General features: G+C 37.3%; 1 protein-coding gene across 1 annotated transcript in view; it reads left to right on the plus strand.

Annotated features, from left to right (window-relative positions):
* EYS (eyes shut homolog) overlaps positions 1-20,736 on the plus strand; it is a 1,023,158-nt gene that overhangs the window by 656,545 nt on the left and 345,877 nt on the right.

Below are 20,736 nucleotides of genomic sequence, written 5' to 3' on the forward strand. Positions count from 1 at the left end.
TTCATACCTCTAATGTAAGCACTGTTACATCATACGTGATGAAGCAGATAACAGAGATGAGGTTAATCTATAATGAAATTATCTACTACTGCTTCAAGGCAGAGGATATCTTACCAGTGCATTAACTGTTTCATCTGGAACATAGGAGGCAATGGAGCATCTATGTAGAAAGCAGTTATTCCAAGTTAATATATTTTTTGCTGAGAACAAATTTATTTCTTTCTCCAAAATTCTGAAATAGTTTGCCTTACAGGAAAAGCTGTATCTATGCTGATGGTAGAGTGTCAGGTCAGGAAAGAGGCTTAGGTCACAGTCTCCTTGATTCAGCTGTTTAAGGGCATGCTGCTGTTCTTGGAGAACAGGTATAGATGTTGCCTAAGCAGCCTAGGTTTACATTGTCTACAAATCCCATTAACTTTTGCAGCAGGCAGCCTTGGGGCTCTTTCATATTGGGAAGGTCAGGAGCTACAAAAATGTGTGCCATATAGGTCAGGCACAAAGTACTCCATTCGTACTGCAGGTGGGTTCATGTCTTGGTTTGACCTTAATAGTGATGCAGGTCATCTTGTTTATAGTTCCCTGCAGATCTCCAAGTCTGGACCTTGTCATGGCCTTTGGTCCTCACAGCACAGAAACCAGAGAGGTCTGGACTTGGGCATATTCTACATACTGATGCCTGAAATGTGCTGTGAAAACAAACACAACCCTTTACACTGCCGTTAAGAAATACTGTTCTGAGAAAGTCTCCCCAGCAGCAGTGGCACAAAGTTAGTCACTTCTTGAATGAGCAAATGTAAGTGCTTCAAGAAACCTTCAAAGTAATATTGGAAGCTGGAGAGAGGATCTGCTCAGTAGATTCACCTGATGACTGCTAGTTTGCCAGTACAGGTTGAGACAAAGAAATGCAGTGAATATAACACCAGTGGCAATCTAAACAGAGAAATTCAAACTCCTAATCACAAGAAGACAGACAGATGGAACTCACATAGCAGGCAAAACAACCTGCCAATGAGTATCAGCTCTCTCTTTGTGTTACAGGCCTATCTCTACAGATCACTGTAGGTATTTATTGTTCTCCAAAAAGTCTGATCCTGGTTGCCAAGCAACTACAGCAGTTTTGTTACATGTATTCGATATGAACAACTACTGCATTTTTTTCTTGCCTTAAAATCAATTGTGAGAAAATTCATCTTAAGTTTAGTTATTCTTTATTATGGTTCTCCTCAGCAGTACAGATTGTCTGTACTAGTGCTGGTTTTGCCTGGGATAGAGTCAATTTTCTTCATAGTAGCTGGTATGGGACTATGTGAATTGTTACCAAAATATTCCAGAGGCAACCTTTGCCAAAAAAAGTCTTAAGAGCAGCGTAAGACAAATGACAACAGGCTTGTATGACAAAGTTTAATTTTGTTGAAGTATTAGATATATGAAATTTATAAGACATCATCTTTCTGTCAGGAACTAAGCAATAGATGAGGATAGAGAAAAAAATCTGTGAAATTAGTTTGATAGGTACTCTTCCCCTTTATAGTATGTAAAATATGTAAAGTCAACACTAAACAGTTATAGAAGGATGCTATTTTTTATAGGATAAAAGTAGATCTATTAACTTACACTAACAAGAGACTGATAAATCAGACTGTTTTGATTTAGATTAGGTTTCTACTAGGGATCATATCCAAGGTCAAAACACAGCTAGAGTTTGGGACTCACCATGCTGAAATCTCTGAGCTGTTCTTGTAAGAGATTTGGCCCAGCTGAAAGACATTTTGCAACACTAAACCCAGTACAGTTGAAATATATAATAGGCGGTTTCTTAGTTTTCTGCTACCTTGGAATTAACCTTAAAATAGCTTTTTTTCCTTACTAATCTATAGATGAATCTGAACATGTACTGGAATCTCTTCCAGTAGAGACTGGAATATTTAAAAATAATATTAACATAACAGCTAAGAAAAGGAATAGATACCAGGAAGACTTTATTTTATAACAATTTTACCTATATTAATTAATGAGGCATTTCTGTATTAATTAGATAGTATGTGCTATGAGACCTTTAAAACACTGATTTCTTGGCATCATATAAATGGTATTTTCTCTTTTGCCTATGTCAGGATTTGGAGTCTGACACCAGATTGCCTTTATGCAGAGAAATAGATGTTTTTAGGGTGCGATTCATCTCAAGGAATACATCTAAAATTATTCAGATAAATTGTTATAGAAGTTCCTCTCTCTCCATCCACCATAAAGCAAATCCATATCATCCTGTGTCTCCCTGCTCTCAGATAAATGCCCTAATCTAAGGCTACAAAATCTATACTTTCCTTCTCACTTATGTTTTTCATGAATTTTGCCACTCTGAGGGACAAAATGCCCTCTGGGCTAGCTTTCTATCTAGTAGCTAGGACATTTGCTAATACGTAGAAGATACAGATATTGAGTCCTAGACAGAGGAAAAATGAACCTGGGTCTCCCACTGGCTGAACGGTATGATAATTGCTTTGTAGCATAGAAGATGAACAGTGGCACTACCATCACCTCTGTAGCATTGCTGTAAAGGAAAATAATGATCCCTGTTTGGCTCTTTGAAAGTGCAATTGTACATGTCAATGCACAGCAGAAAATTCTGCCCTTCAGCTTCCAGGCAGACGGTCTGCATGCGAGCCTTAACCAGACACCTGGCGGCTGAGAAGGGGTCAAAGTCCCAGCCACTGTCTTCCCTGATTTCTGTTGTCTAGCGTTAGATAGGTTCCTGCTTCTATACGGGTTTTGGATTATTGTTCGAAAATGCTTAATTTCCCAAGTACTGCATAGTTCTTGATCCCATTTTAGGGGGGCAGAAATCCACATTATAGAGATTTGGTCATGATCTAGTGGAGATGGTGCTCAATCAGTAATTCTTTGAATTATGTAAAAATACAAAAGCAGAATATTCATTATTTAGCAAACTGAATTTTTAGATAGCTATTTTTACATCAATTTTGATTATTTCAAACCCAGTATATCTGATTATACCTTTTTGAGACTATAATATATCTCCTCTTCTTTATTCTTACAAATGTTTTCTTAGCCCCCATCCAAAAATGATGCATTCTTTTAACAACATAGAATTTCTTAGTGTTAAAATATGACCTAAATTCTGTTCTCTGTATCTGTGGTACAGTTGAAGTCATACAGTCAAAATCCTGTTACAATACACAAATCCTCTGAGGTTTCTAGCCAGGTGACAGCCTTGTTCACTAGGCTACAGCTAGAAGTCTTGGACATTTCCCTCCTTTTCTCTGTCCTAGTGGATTTTGCATTCACTTCTGCAGAATGGCATTATTAAGACATGAATATGATCCGTAACACCCCTAAGGATGATGAGCACTGTAGGTTAAACCTCTTCAGGCAGAGGGGTTTTGTAATATATATGTCTCTTCCTCAATTGTAATGTGTGTATATGTATGACTTGTCATGTATTAAATACACCTACTGTCCATATAAGAGAAGAAAATGCTGCTCATTCCTTCAGAGAGCTTTGCCCTATGCTCCTTATGGATGGAGAAGCCTGCTTTGTACTTTAAATAAGAGAGCTGGTTTTAAGTCCTTAGAACTTAAAGCTGCACGCAAAACTCAATGTGCTGATTAGTTCAATGCTGTTTTATCTCATTTCCTGTACAGTAAGAAGCTGATCCTCATCAGACCTTTACAACAACCGAGTTTTAAACATCAGACCATTTTTGGTTCTGTCCTTAGCCAGTTGATAAAACTTGTACCTATGCAGAAGGAAAAGCTTCATGATGAAGCTGATGAAAACATAAGCAACAAGAGTTTCCTTTTTTCTTGAGAATGTAGTTTTTAATACTAACAATTGGTAATGTTGGGATTTTACTTTCAAGTAAAACCTTGAATTTGAACATTTGAAAGACATAAGGTGAATTTCTGATGTTTTGGATCAATTCACATCAAACCATTTAAATGTATTCAATTGAAAAATAATAATTTGTGGGTGGGCTGTAAAAGACACTGACTAGACCTTTTATAGGTCCTTAATTGTGGGATGGTCCTTCTATTTTCTGGGGGTTTTTTTAGTATTTCCCCAACATTTATTTATAATAATAGTTAGAAAGAAATTCACTTGGGGTTGTTAAGCATAGTCATTATTTGCTAGCCTGAAATTTCACTTAACCAAATTGACTATAAATTTCCCATCCCGTGAAGAGAAAGAAGTATAGGACCTTTGCAAATCAATTAAAGAAGACAAGTGAATGGCATCAACAACAGTTATAATCAGTGCTTTCAATACTTCTAACGCTGGAAAGACCATCCAAAGTAATACAAGCATTGTGTATTGCCATACTATAGATTACACTCTAAATCTCTCTGTGCGGAGCTAACACCAGTTTTCAGGACAAAGCCTTTGTATTCCAGGCTCTTTCTGGTTTTCATTAATGACTGTTCCCCCAAAAGTGTTCACAGCACATGCTCCTGTTATTATGAAATGCACTGCAACTATTTTGTTACTTTTGACATATTAACAATTGAAAACAATAAATCTTAAATCCTATAGCATTTCTCTTTAACCAAGTGATTTTCATATGAATGTTTTTGGTGAAAATCACATCTATCATACAAATATTGTAGCAGGCAGCTATTCTTTGGTTTTATATTTTTTATATCTGAAAATACTTGTTTCAAATTGCTTGCATTTCATGCATGACCTTTCTAATAAATCAAACTAGGATTTTAGAGAGAATTTTAAACAGAGTTGGGTAAATGAAACGTCATGATACCCAAGATTATAATGAATTTTTTTTTCGAAATTTTATTTGGTGTAAGTAAGGTTTTTTCCCGTCCTTATCTGTATCTGCTGACAATTCCTGTCTAACTTTCTAAAGAAATAAAATATTATGTGCTCTACCTCCTAAATAGTAATCTGTTTTTGCAGATCTTTTTCTCTTTGTTTTGGTCAAAACAGAATCTGATGTTTGTCAAGAATTCCTCAGTGACTGCTGCTGTGTGGTATTTAAGCATAAGTCAGTATTTGTAGTTTGATTTTCCTGAGTAATCTTTACTTGGAGGTATTGGGGAAAACATTGTTTTTCTTAAATAGTATTTTGTATAGGACAGGTAAACACTTGGCTTACCAGAGGTGAATTTTAGATTTCTGTGAGAGTTAACAAGTACATTTAGATGGAAGTGCTTGGCATATTGACAGATTGGGCAGAAAATTGAAAAATGGAACAGCTAAGAATTCTGCATGGGCTTGGCTGTGAAATGAGACTCCTTCCAGCTCCTATACAAATTGTAATTTTGTACCGCAGTCCTTCCTCAAATGCTTCAAATATTTCTGTCTTGATTATTTACATTTTGTGGAGACTGGAGATACCAAAATCAGGTAAGATGGTGTTTTACATTCACCCTGTTTACAAAGGGGTTTTTTTATTAGAAGATAAATATACAGACTGTTTTTAAACATTAATAGTATGCATAAGACATAGAAGATACACTGGGTTTACTCCTACTTAATATAATTTCAGCAGCATAAACATTCATAGTTAGAAAATTACATAAAGGCTACCAAGGAATAAGTTTAAAGTTGAAACAGTGACTCTTCTGTAACCAGCTTATTGATATCCAATTTTTATCTTAAAAAGGGGTAGGCATGTTAGGAAATACATGACCTGAAATTATAGACATCTGGTCCATTCAAACTCATAACAGTAAGGGGCTCTTCCTAAAGTAGACTACAGTTGTAGTGGCCCTGTTACTTGGGTGCACAGAGCTTTATAAAACCAAACAAAAACTCCTGCTGTCTTCTTGAGCAAGACACTTTCCATATAGACATTAGTAATTCTCCAACTGATTAATATAAGATGGTGATCTAGGATCTTTCAGTAGTGGAAAAAGAAGCATTTGCAGAGTTTTCTTTCCATTGTTTTAGAAAGTTGTCTCGGGATGGGGTGGACTTCCCATTGGGCGTTCCTCTCCATTGACTGAACAGGAAGACAATGTGATATAGAGCTGCTTTCCAGCTTTTGTATGGATAAATTAGATAACCCAGCCATTGACCAAGTGATCCTTTTAATTGGCACTAATTCTGAACCCGTGCTGTCCTTCAGAATGCACCTGAAACATAAACAACCGTACATTTTTTTTTTTCTCTTTGGTATTTAGTGCTCTAGCAACATTTTTGAGCGGAATAAAATTTCATACACATAAGGAATTTGTTCATAAACTAGTAAAAGAAATAATAGATTATTTTGTTAAAGTTACGGAGAAGCTCTGTAGATTTGCCTTGTGAGTTGCCAAATAGCAATTGTCAGAGCATTCTCTATCTACAGTAACTCCTCAGTAGAGGAAAACTTGGGGTTATCATGACACAGGAAGTGCAATAATTTGTATAGCTAAAAACTGTATAAAACTGGCATGATTTATGTATCAGCTCATGAAGTTGTGCAGCAATTTCTGTGGTCTAGACCCATATACTAGAACAGAGCAAGAGAATGACTGATTAATATGGACGTCAGCAAAGAGTATTGCTGTACCTCTGGCAAAAGTGGGTGCAAAATCTAAACGGATAAATGGGTGCTCTTTCATATTTTAAGTTAGTTTTTGTTTTATAATGAAATATGTATGAGAAAAAATAGTGAAGATCTAGAAATGGCATCCTTTTGGTATAATATTCAGCAGAAATGGTGTACATCAGAAAAGTAAGTATGACTGTAGACTTCTAATATGGGAACATAGACAACTCACTTGATATAGAGGAGACATTTTGCTTATGGTAAGAACCGGAATATGTAATAAAGGTATTTTTTTTCTTACACCAACCTAAATCTTCTTCCCTGCAAAATAAAAATTGAAGTTGCTTTTCTTTTTCACCTTAGAGATAAACTGTCAAGTGTAGATACTGTTTTTATTCATCTTATTCCTAATTCTCTCTTGATTCTAAGATGTAGCTGTTACACTTAAAGGATTAGGGAGGTGGTAAGTAATTCCAGACCAAGTGGAATTAATTATAAAATTTAGTATGGCATTTCTGGCCATCACTTTGTGACCATTCTGAATTTTATCTGAATAAGGTATCTGAAGGCATCCATTTGAACAATAGTACCAGGCAGATGTTTGGAGAACTTCAGGTCCCTTTGCAGAGAAAAACCTTTTAAATACTAGGCCTCTTGTTTATCTCCTAGAATTTCTAGGGCTGACTTTGGTTTCCTCTTAGTTGTGAAAGAATCAACACCATGCCATCAACATGAGAAGATCTATTGCTCTTTTGTGTTTGTGACATGAAATCCAAATCTGCCCCTACTTGCCTCACCGTACTTCAGTGCAAACATAAGCATAAAGCTGGCAAGGACCTCTACGTACTAATTAATTCTCCTGCTGTTGCAGATTGCCGGAGAGTATAACCACTTTGCATAAGCTTCCACCTGAGTTCTGATCACAGATAATCCTGCCTTTTCGTTTTCACAATTTCAGAAATGATAGCCAAATTCTTCTTTAGACTGAAGCTCTTAACGCTTACCTTCCTCTCAGCTTGCAATAGTGACTTTGTTCCCATTAACTTCTCATTCCTGATTTCTCCTCTCTACTGTCTCTCTTTTACTAGCTAGGATCCTTTCCTTTCTTTTCCTCATTGTTGCTCACTTATCTGAATCACAATATATTCCTAGTTTCTCAACTGGCGTACGTCTGTGTGGGGCATGTTATCTTCTACCACCATCATCTTTGTTCCATACATGTGTTTGGATCTATTCTAAATTTGATCAATGTTTCCAGCTTTTGTTGTCCTCATTTTTGAGATCTGTTGGAAGAATTTCATATATAAATACATGCCTTTGAACATAGTCAAATAGTAAGTATTTTGCATGGTTTCTTCAGAAGCAAAAATTCTTGTTCTTGTCACCTTGTCTGTGTCATCTTGATAGCAGACATCTTTACCTGTTTGCTTTTATTATTTTCCTTCACAAATAAAGGTGTATGGGTAAGTGTTATTTGTTTTGCAGCCCTGATTGCTAGCTAGCTAGCTAGCATTTTTAAGCCATTTATCTTTCAGCCATGTCCCCTCAGTTAGGTTTGCAGTTAGCTTTCTTTTTCACTGAATATCATGATCAAAGGTGGGAAACTTTCCACAAATCCGTGTTTAAAAAGCCTCTATCCCAACCACGGCGTAGTTTCTTCAGAGTCCAGTCTGCATTTAAACAAAAGACACTACAGTCAAGCACAATACAAACAAATGTATTTACTCTGAAGCAACAAGAATTTCATTTTTCATTACCACAGGCAAATTCCATACACGTAGTTATTTTGCAAGATGTCCTGTGTCTGCACTCTTTGATCTTATCGTCACGATTCATGCAGAATCTTTGCTACAGAAAATTTGTGTGAAGGCTTTCGTATACACTGTAAGTTCTTCTATGCAGGGGAAATTATTCTACAATGCTTACACTAGAACTCCAAATGTAAATTTAAATTGTTCAGCATAGAAATTACTTCAAATGTATGTTTCAAAATAAAATACCTAAGCACCATTATCATTCTGAATCTTCCCCATACGCTGAGCTGCCAGTTCCCATATTAAAAGGCTATCAAATAAGAATTTTTAATTTATATTTTGAAAGTGACTAAATCACACACAAAACAGGAGAAGAAGCATCTGGGACTATATATTATTTTTTATATGTATGCATATATATAAAATTTATGAACCATCTATTTTAGGTTTTGTGTTTTGGCTTTCTGTAATAGGTTATGTGTCATAAATGATACCTACTAAATTTCCTGATACTTTTTTTAATCAGTTTCATTTGTGTGACCTTCAAAACATTCACTGAGTTTTATGTGGTGTAATGTTGGTCTGCTGTGTTATTAATGATTCATTCCTTATTTATATTCTTAAATATTCATGGCAGCATTTGTTTCAATAGTACTTTTTCACATTAGCAGACCCTACACCACTGTGACTCAGAAAGTGAAACAGAAAATGGGATGTTGTATGCATCTATCTTATGCCTCCTTTATTGGACATCGTTGAGGACGTTAAGACTGTGAACGATGACTGTTTTTAACATTTGTTGAGTGGTTTTTTGTTGATGCTTTGCATGCATGGAGGTTTTCATTAGAACTCACAAGTTAAGTGAGAATAAAATGCATACCAGCACACAAGACAGCCTACAGGCTTCTACTAGTTGACGTAAGATGAAGGAAGTAGAAATAAGGCTCACCATGCTCTTAATTTAGTGCTTTAGTATTTCATAAAACAGCCATATACTTGCACTGCAAAGTACTTTGGGGGAAAGCAGAGAGATAGAGGCAGGCTGAAGACAGTACTATATGTAAGATATTGGTTGAAAGAGTCACAACTTCACCAGAAGAGGTGAATGAAATATCATTTCAGACCACCACGGCTTCACTGTTAGAATCAATAACATCAACTCTATTTGTAAAAGAGAGCTTGATAGGGCACTGCTGTGAATGCTATCCATATCTGAAGGTGCAGCTTCAGTTGGGACTGTTTTCATGTTCCATGTGTCCAAGACAAAGACAGATTATGCAGCTGACATACCTGCCTAGTAACAGTTTTGGCACCATTCTGAGAGCTGGCATATGTAGCCATGACCAAAACAAGGCACACTGAAGGTAGAGACATGCATTTGGCCAATCTAACTGCAATTCACTGGGCACATATGGGCTTATGCAAAGTTGCAACTGCAGTAAATACAACATATTTACTTATAAATACAGAACAGATAAACTTTAGCTGCCAACTTAGTGAGGTGTGTGCCATTAATAGGTAAAAGTAACTACTATAAATTATGAGGAACAAGCATAGCTACTGTGCAAGTCTTACAATGCCAACTTGCCACAGTATTTCACCAGTGACTGGGGAGAGATGGTTTTCAGGATGAGCATAGTTTTAATCTTAGAACTCCACTAGAATTTCTCCAATAACCTTCAACAGGAAGAAGCACACTTCTGAGAATACTTGTCAGCAAATCGCCTGAATATCACTTCTCCCATAGCAACATAGTGCTAAACAAATTCAAGCTGAATTGCTAAACAAAAAACATTGGATCTGTGAAGATCTGGATCTGGAACAAGAACAAATTGTTCACAGAGAGTTCCATTTTTCTTCTGCTACATTAGATATCAACTAAATGCACAGAATGCAATATTATTGTAAGTGCCACTTTCAAGCAACACCCATAGTCGGATGGTCCATGCACCTTCTTCATGACGAATTTTGAACTGCATTAGAAAAAAACAAACCACCATGAAACAAATTTTAAAAATCCATCCCTTCTACCAGGTAGAAATATTGCTTTGTTCTGGATTTCAATATGATTTTGTTTTCTAGCCAGAAAATAGTCTTGCTTAAGTGATTGATTTGGTATTGGGTGTAGGGGGGAAAGGATGATTACTGACCTAATTTTTCTTGTATTATAGACTTAAAACCTTGTGCTTTCAGTTTGCAGTTCTTGCAATGCGTTGCAAGATTTTGATTATCATGCTATTCCCATCTGTATTATTTATTTTGAATAATGGGGAGATAACTGCCTTCTGGAATAACCTACAATACTATAAAGGACATTTTAAAGCCATATTATGTACACTTCATGATGTGACCATTGATATTGGTTGTAATCTTTAAAATAGTTGATGACATGTTAAAATTACTTCTTTTCTGTTTGTTCAAAGTCTAGTTGTAAGAGACTGAAAATAGCAAGTTGGTTTATAAGTAGGAGAAGTGAAAAAGCTTGGTTTCTTATGAATACATCTGCTTCTCTCCCAGTGGTGGCTCTAATGCTTTCTAGCCCTGGGGGCTATCAACATGCAAACACTGGCACTGGGCTTGGTGCTGGCTGTATGCCAGCTGCCAGCACTTTGTCAAAAAGGTAGCAGAAAGGAAAGATTTTAGCGAGGCTTGTGAAGTTCTGCTGAGAGCAAGCCAAATCATCCCCGAGGTAAGAGCTGCTCCTGATTTCTGCTGTAATAATACTTGATCCTCTCTACGTCCCTTATGGTACATTTAAAAAGGAAAGAAACAACACGGGCTTTAGCTGAAACAGAACTACACACAGCTGAGGTTTTTCCTGATTTTTTTTTATATATATATATATATATAAAAATATATATATGTTTTTATACCTTCAGTGAGAGAGTCTCCTACTCACCTGCTGATTGCAGTAAAGTTAACACCTTTCTCTATTATCTGTATATTGTTGAGCTAGCCCACATCTTGAAAAATCTTGTGTGACTCACAGACAACAGTCACACAAGTCTCAGTTCATCTTGCTAAGCTAATATTGTAATTAATAGATCTAATCATGCAGTGTATTTGATGTTAAAATCCACTTGTGAGCATGAAACAGAATCCCCTTTTAGGAACTATTTATACTTTAATGGTAATAATAAAACAATTTCCTGCACTAATTACATTCCAGGTGCATCCTATAATTTAAATGGGTTATTGTTAGAAGACTCTGCCCCCATTTTCCCTGAGTTCAAGGAGGGGCCAAGACTTATGATCTCCTTCGTTCTTTGCAGTCAATATATGTGTGAAAAGTTGTAGGGAAATTATTATTTTTAAATGTACAGTAATCAACCAATTTATTTACTGTTTTATGTGTACTTTTAAGAAAAAAATCAGACAATATCTGCTATTCCATGCCAATATATACATAAGCATATAGCATTTACTGCTCTTGCTGCATGAGTGAACTGTTCTAGAAAATGAATTGTGTTTACTTGTAGACAGAAAAATACTTTTTCAAAGAATGAGTGAGCAGAATACCAAATTAAAACAGAAATGCTTGAAACTTCCAGAATTGTCATGCTCCTCTTCATCTGTAGACAGTTTAAGTAATTTTAGTATTAGAACCGAACAGAATAAATGCCTCAGAGTTTTTATTATACTCTCATTCTTATAAACCTTGAACTTGGTTAAACTATATTACATATATCTTATCCTGAATTTTTCTCAATATCAGCAATTTTTGCATTATGTAGCGCACATGTATTTTTTGGTTGAATTATTGGTGGAATTCATTTAGCAGTGATGGTAGCAGGAAAAGCATTTAATATGACCCTCTCAGTGGTAAATGCAAAGACAAGAAAACCGTAAAGATTTTCAAGTCCATTGGGCCTTTTGACATGTCTTGTATAGCAATCTTCTGTAGTCTTGCTTTTAGAGAAGACATTCCTGTCAGTCTAATTTCAACATTGGTGGAATATACCAAAAGATGCTTTGACACAGTGCCTCAGCAAGCATTTGCTAAAGCCAGGAAAAGGCATTATAGTGGGCCCTGATAGATGTCTGAGTGCAAAAGAGGCAGAGGGAATTTGACATCTGAAAGTAAGTAGGTAAAACTGGCAATTAAAATGTTGCTCACAGGCAAGTAACAGCAGTAGAAAAAGGTCACATTGCACGAGCATGGTGTTCTTCAAATTCAGTAAGTATAAGGAAGAGGAAAGGGGAAAAACAGAGATTTTAGATTAACTGCTATAATAAATATGGAGCTTTAAGGTATTGAAATACACACATATATTACCTACATAAGCAGCAAATAACTATTTACATAAATACAGTGTATTTATAATTGTTCTGGCAAGGGAGATCATAGCCACAGTTTAGCTGCACTAAGTGATACTGGAAAGATGTTGAATTGAAAGTGCTGACCTGAGAATCTGTAAAAGGCCATCAATTTGGCTGTCAGAATCAAGGCATCAATGAAAATCGGAATGGAAATCAGCAGAAATCGGGAGCTTCATTATAGGCGTTACAGTGGAGTATCTGTCGTCCTAAAATAATTTCAAAGTAACTCAGGAATTTTCTGCATTCGTGAATAGAGGTACAGGTGTTGGAGCTCTCCAAACTGTTATACCTGGGGAAAAAAAAAGGTACGTCTGATTTCAATTCAGTTTTAAATGGACTCATTTAAGTTATACTTTTGAAAGTTGGAGCGCAAATGTTTTACTGGCACATACCATAAGCCAGTGTGAGGCATAGTCCAGCATTCCAGTCCTTCTTTCCATGGGGGCTCTCCGGAACCTCCTTTTTTTGGCCTATATGAGTTGGCCAAACAGAGCTATTTGCTGGTGTTCAGTGAGTTTTCTTTTAAGTAAAAAAATTAGAATAGTTTAAAAGAAACTCTTTCCTTCTTCTCAAGAGATTTAGAAAAGTATGTGTTTTATGTATTTTATACAGATAGAAATTTGGTATGTATTACCTGTATATATATCTCAATATAGAGAAAATGGAAATTATTACTGTGAGTATAATCTACTATTATCCTTGGATACAAACAAGTTTCATGCCCATTTTTCCCACAGTATCCAAATACTGTAAATAATAAGCAAATAAATTATTTACGTTTTTAAAAAGGGATTATACTTCCACTTCCCATAAAATAAGTCTATATTACACAATGTTACTACCTGTATAATTAGAAATCTCTGAATTTCAATCTCTATCATAGTCTTGGCTTCTTTATACCTCTCTGCTTTCTAAAGGTCTGTGCTTGTGCCTATATATCTTTTTTGAAAAATAACTTGAAAAATATATTGTGTAAGAAAATCTTGTATGTATAGACTTTTTTTGTTGTTTCCAACTGTATTTTATAACTCTTAAACAGAATGGAGGGCAGAACTGAAAATTAATAGAAAATGCAACCAATTGTCCCTTTCATGGGGTGAGCTGGGAGAGTAAGTTCGATCTCACTATCAACAGCATTGCAGACTGACATTTAAACATGAAGGAGTTAAGAATCAAAACATGAATCAACAGGCGTGACTGATGCATGCGTGAGGAAAGGAAAGATATACAATAACTGCAGGAAAAGGGAAGGAACTTTCTGGTTTTTAGGATCTGCATTTCCATCCTTTTTTAAGGCAGCTGAATTCTATATATGTGTTTGTGCGTATGTGTATGTGTAGGCTAGACATTGTGAATTATAGGAGCTCTAAACCAGCCATGTTTTTCTTTCAGAAGAATTTTGCAGTCTACTCAAATCTGTAGCTCTGTGTAAGCCTGACAAGGGAACAGTAAAGAGGGTTTACTCATAACTTGCTTTTCTTTGCTTGAAAGCTACTTGTGGGCTGCACTGGCAACGGTTCTGGATGTTAACCACGTTTTATTGTTGTCTAACACGCCACATTAGAGAACATTTCAACTTTGAGAGAAAAACATAACTATAATTCTCTGCTAGTCATGCATCACAGATGGCTTTGACAGCATAAAACATAGGTTCACTGTAACTGTGGGTATGTTATGTGGAACCCAAGGTGAGGCATATCACAGTGAAATAGCATTGCACCTGGAAATAGAAATAATGGTTGAAGATCATTGTTCTGCTCTGTCTTTAAGGTGTTTCAGCTGAAAAGACTAAAAAAATATAGAAGAAATGAGACTAATTTGAAAATAAACGAAAATATTTTAAGGACTGATTACAAATATCAAATACATTATTGTATTTAAGGGAATAAAGAATAAAACTTACTTATCATTTTGCTGCAGCTGTCCTCTGGGACTCACTGGAATGATTGACCTTATTTTAGAATGCAAATGAGAGTGATTGACATGACTCATTAAATGTGAAACCTCAAAGAAATGCATTTTTTGGAGATAAAACGTAGAAATGTAAAGAAAATGAAAGCTGAGGTTCTTTCAGCATATTGAGAGTGAAGAAAAAACACTGCTACACGCATAGGCCACCTGAGACAGAACGCTGTAAAAGAGGCAAAAAAAAAAGGGTATCATATGACTAATATTGTCCATTCACCCTGCTTTTATATTCTGTCAGAGTTCACAAAACTGAGCAGGCATGAATTCTTTATAGTTAAGACAGGAAGCATGTTTCTACTGTGGTAAGTTACCTGTTTCAATTTAAGACCATTTTCTCTCATCCTCCTGTCATTCCTGTCTACAAAGAGCCTGCCTGCCTCCTCAATAACCTCCTTGTAAGTATTGAAAGGCTGCTCTTAGGTCCCCCTCAAACCTTCCCTGAAGGCTTCTCATCTTCAGCATGAATATCATGCTGGACCCTTGCTCTGTCGCAGCAATTATTTTTCCTCACGTGAAGCTTCTTTTGCATGTGGTAACCTTCAGCAGTGGTTGAAATGCCATTAAAATCACATCATTAACACTGCGTATACCTATTGGTACGGTGAGGAAGGTAGTGTGTAGCTGGAAAAAGTGAATTCTCACTCTCAGCTGTGATCTAGGTACAAACACAATTGTACAGTAAAAATAGTGAGTGAAGGAAGTGCAAACAGCAGTTCAGTGTTTGAAATCTTTTATTAGTATTAAGTGCAAAGGTTAGATACACTGTAGTTTTGACAAAATATTTAATTATAATTGACAGTAGTTAGAGTCATTGTTTGAAAATCTTCTCCAGGGTACAGAACAGTAATATTTTACTGAAGACATAAATTCCAGCTAGAAATGGAACTCCCACTAAGCAGCTTTACCACTAAGAAAAACTTGTTATAAAAATCTCCCTTTTTTTCAGTAGTCTCCTTCAAGGTAAAAGTAATACTAATAAAATTTACTTTTTGTCCATGCATTTCCCATGTTCCTCAGAAAGTGAAGAGATAAGCCAGAGATAGAGTTTCACAGCAACGTATCATGGCTCAATTTGCTTTGTGCTATTCTAATTAGAGGACTGAAGACTTATTTATGAATTAAGAGTGAAATTATTAGTTTTAAGGGCATTGAAGAATTGTTACCAGCACTAATCTCCCCAATAATATATTCACAAAAAAATTTGTTAAACTTCACCTTTCTGTGTGTGTTCATGTAATTTAAAAGGATACGGTGTATGAATACTCATAGGAGAATGAAATGGTGGGGAGTGCTAACTAAATATAATGATGTTTTACCTGACTTACAGTCTGTAATTCTTTGCAGTGCTTGTACTGTTCTTCAAGTGTCAATGGCTGAGGAGCTTGTCCATCCTATACCAGCACATATTGAGTTAAATTCTTCTTACTTGCAAGAGCTTCCTCTCATGCTGTTGCCCAGACACACCTGCTCCTCCCTCACTTCCCTTTCGGTTATGTTAACTGTCCCCCAGCACACCTAGTCTAAAGTCCTCTTCATTACGTTAAGAAAAACACTCTTGCCTGACTTTGTTGGATGTGTCAACAAAACAGCCAGGTGTTGATCTCCAGGGTGAGTCAGCTGCTGGTCAGGACTTTCCCCCTCGCTGGTGGACTGTGAGCCCCCAAGCCTTCTTCCTTCATGCCCAGAGCTCTTCAGTCACTCTTGATGCTCTGGGTTATGCCGGCAGCATTGTTGATGCCCACATGGAAGAATGTCAAGGGTTAACCGTGTGTGGGCTGGGCAAGGCTTGTGGGTCCCTGGGCAAAATCCTGGATCCTGGCCCTGCCAGGCAGAAAGCCTCCAGAGAAATCAGGTCAGACTGGCAGATTGACGCCTCTGTACCCTGCAGAACGGAGTCTTCAGTAATGGTCTCACTCACCTTTGCCCCCTTCTGCAGACACAAGGTGTGGGATGAGCAGGCTCTGAGGGGGTCTCCTGAAGCATCTTGTTTGCCCTCAGCAGTGCCCTGGGCAGTTGCAGGTCGATCAGGAACTGTTCTCCTGCTGCCAGAGGTCACAAGCTTCCAGCTTGCCCAGTTTTGACCGACGTCCCTCCGCCACTACCTGTGGGGCCGTGGCCTCCATCTGTTCTTGCTCCCTTGCTTTGTGCGGCTCAGCTTCTTCCCTCTGTACATTACTGCAAACACCCTTCTTTTCCCTGATGGTATGTGGCCACCTTTCTCTCCCTGCTGCTCCCTTTTCTGACGACATAGTGCTGCTGCCAGGGCACGCTGAGAGACCCAGCCATAAGCAGCAGTGAGGGGCTGAGAGGGGTCCATGGTGTTCAGGGCAGCTGTTGGCTTGGCCGTTGGTGGAGCAGGACACTGGGCCGCTGCTTATGTCTTTGGCCTGCCTGCCAGCCTGGCTCACGGGAGGTGGTAAGCACGGGTGGATGCCCAGCATGGTGGGCCACACACACACACCCTGGCTGAGGAAGCCACGGCACTGTTTATGGTGGAAGCTAACAGGCTGTCCCAGGAGAAACATCGCTCCTCGCATGCTGTTTGCATAACCTTCAGCCGTGGGTGGCTGTTGGAAGTCAGCAGTTGGGCTGGAGGGGTCTGTAGCCAGGCCAGTGAAACAGTCCTTGCTCTGACCTTTTCATTTCACTTTTCTAAAACTTTTTGTCACTTGGCGTTCCTTAGTTCTAAACAAACATAACTTTCTTATGACCATAGTTATATACTGTTGTAGATCTGTTCCTTCTTCATCAAAAATAAATAAAATTTCCAAATAGCAAATTAATAGTTCATATTTTTAATGAGAGAGTCCTTCCTAAAAGCAATGATGCCTTCTCTTTGAATGTTGTAAGGTATTTCTAGTTAAAGGAATAGTAAATGATGTAAAAGATGTGTCAATGAAAGAGGAAAAAATGATAGCTTGAACAGGAGTGTTTTATCCTAAGGTGTAACATAGAAAAAAAAAGAAGAGCAGTAGAAAAAATAAAAACATTTATTAGAACCCTCTGTGCCTGAATCCATACAAACTGCAGAGTACGCATTAGACATCGAAATACCCAGAGACAGAAGCTCCATCATCCACAGGACTGTATGCTCATGAGCATGTTAAAAGCTTTTATTATCTCTGCGTGCCTTTAAAAAACAAGACTTACAGTTGTCTAGCTCTCAAGAAGTTTTAAATTTGAAGGCCTCTATTCGGCAGCTGATGCAGCTGAAGCTCATTGAATGGAGGAAACCCAGTAGGTACCAGCAAGAGTTAATGAAGCCCATCAGTCGGCTGGGCTGCAGACCTGCCTGGCTGTGTGCTTATTGTTAAGGCTGGGTCTCAAACCTTTTAACAGTCTGACATTAATGTGAATTCATGTAAACAGAAAAATGTGGAGAGCTGTACGTGCACAGGGGAATGAGCTACAACTGAAAAGATTTTAGAGGCCAAAGGGCTTTCCTGTTTCTTAGGAAAGCAAGTGTTAGACATTCAGAGTGAAAGATAAAATACAGCTTCAATTTTTCTTTATTTTTTCTAAAGGCTTGGGTGATGAGCACTCTGCTGTAGGACAAATAGCAATCTAGGAAGCCAGCTCTAGAGGTCAAATGAAAAAGCTGCATGAGACTGTAGTAAAAAGATTATAAGCAAAGCTTATGTTCTATAAAAAGAGATTGTGTACTGTTACAAACAATGTGAGAATATAGGTAAAACCACAGCAGTGGTTTCTGTTAATAGCTATTGTGGGAATGTATGTAGCCATTTGTGATTCAAGTAGCACATTTTTATGGATTTCACAAAAACCTGGAGCCTGCTAAATATTCTTCAGTGCTTTCTCTCATTAACTCTTTCCATATTTATGGACATAGAGTAATCACAGCAATTTTACTGCAGATGATTCCTTTAAAAAGCTTTCTGGTTAGCAGCATGAATATATTTCCCATAAGAAGCCAAAGTGGCCTCAGATCCATGGAATAATGAAGTGTATTGTCTTGCAAGGCAACATCATTTGTAGCCATAGGAAGTTAAAAAGACATGGATGTCAGTGAGAATAAAGTACAATTTTTGTCTGCAGTGCTATGTGTACTTACTACAGTTATACATAGAAAGCTAGAGGTAGATGCCACTAGCTTTTGCTTGTTTGGTCTTTCTTGAAATTTAGTAGATAATCCAGTCTGGCCTCAGTTAACAGAGTTAGAGTATAGTTTCAGAAATTATGCTTTGTTCCCCCACCTACCTTCTTTTTCTCCTCACGAGTACAGATGTTACTCTCTTGTAGTGAGATCTAGGGGCTCAGATGCCTTGTGTTAGCAAAGCACCACAGAACTGACATAATTTTGACCTGTTCTCACATGATTACTTAATAATATGCTGAACAACACCAAAAAAACCCAAAAAAACCCACCTCCAAAAAACTGAGAAGGCACAGAAGGAATTAGGACGGCAGGAAAGAGATGTTCCATGCAACTTTGTTGTCTTTGAGCCAAGCTGATCTCCTAAGTGGAGGCAAAAAAAGAGGTGTTTAGACATCAATACCTTAGGAGTGTGGGGATAACTGAGCGGTTCCATGGGAGAAGCAAAACCATATACAGGGGCAGTTCAGGGCAAATGGAATGAGGGAAAGATTTAGTGATCAGTGGTGAGCTCAGGAAGGAAAACAACAAGGTAGGGATTGGAGGTAATCCTCTAAAGCCTTGTCTGCCCCTTCTTAGAGTAATTGTCCTGTCTGTAAATGGAACAAGTTTTCTATGCAATTTTGTGTATTTTTTTACTTGAGTTTTCTGAAATTTACACATACAGACTTATATTTCAGAACAGAATTTTTAAAGATTAAAAAGATTTGAAATTATAAAGTCATCTTTTTTGCATCACTGGTCATTGATTGGTATTGCTTGAAATTTTTGGTTTGTTTTACTGCGTGTTGTATGTGTATTTATATTACTGAATTGTTGCTGTTTCTCTTTTCATGTCTTCCAGAGAATTTGTTACGAGCTTTGTTCAGGATTTGATCACAGTGACTCTGACTTTGTAAATAGCTTTCAGAAAAGTCATGACAGGGTAAAATTCAGCGTACTTTTGTAGTGATATACAGGAGGAGAGCATTAATAGTTTGTAATTTATCCCAGTATCATTGATGTTCAGAATTTAAGCATATGTAGTAATGTATTTCCTGTTGGAGCTGGTGTCAGAAGAGACTAAAATTTTGCCTATTTTGGAAAATAAAAGTGAGATTTGTGACCTTCAAAGATACTCAGAATCACTTCAAAGATGATTCAGTGAAATCTGAGTCAAGCAAAATGGAATTATTCACTTATTATGTGTTATGCATTTTATCTAGGTTCATATTGTTGCACTGATTTTTTTTAACAAGATGGGTGAGTTGTTTGTTAGTATTACTGCAAATTTTTATCAGTCTCACAAAATTGATCAAGCAAATAATTGTATGCTTGGTGATTGTTCAAGTGAGACTAAAGTGTATTTCTGCAAAATTCAAAATACCATAGCTGTCCTAAAATGAAACTACTAAACTCCTCATGTTACATGTGTGAAAGAGGACACATATTTTTAATTCCTTATGAGCAGATAAATGTACTGATCTGAGGCTCAGCTGAAATATTGGCAGGTAAAAATCTAAGAAGTGCATGACTCTACATTTATGCATGAATGGGTACCTATGTGCATGTTGAATGCTCTTTTCTTTTAAAAACACAAGACGTGAGAGAGAAAGGATGGAGAGGGAAAGAAAAGAAGGAAGGAAGAAACAAAGGAAGCGAAAGAGGAAGGGAGGGGAGGGGGAAGGAGGGAAGATAAAAAGATGGCGGGAAGGGAGGAAGTAAGGGAATGAAAGAAAGAAAAGAAATAAAGAAATAAAAATAGAAATAAAGAAAAAAGATAAACTACGAAAAAATAACGAAAAGTATAAAAGAGAGGAAAAGAAGGAAGGAAGGAAGGAAGGAAGGAAGGAAGGAAGGAAGGAAGGAAGGAAGGAAGGAAGGGGAGAGGAGAGGAGAGGAGAGGAGAGGAGAGGAGAGGAGAGGAGAGGAGAGGAGAGGAGAGGAGAGGGAAGTGGTGGGGAGGTAAAAATAAGCCCCTTTAAGTGTACTCCTCTGTCATCTGATGGGCTTGCAGCTGTGTGTTCACATACCTTTTCCATTTAAAGAAGAGCTGTATCTGCCCTTTCCAGGTATGGCACAGGGTGCTGGA

This window comes from Nyctibius grandis, chromosome 1, assembly GCF_013368605.1.
Source record: "Nyctibius grandis isolate bNycGra1 chromosome 1, bNycGra1.pri, whole genome shotgun sequence".
Lineage (NCBI taxonomy): Eukaryota > Metazoa > Chordata > Aves > Nyctibiiformes > Nyctibiidae > Nyctibius > Nyctibius grandis.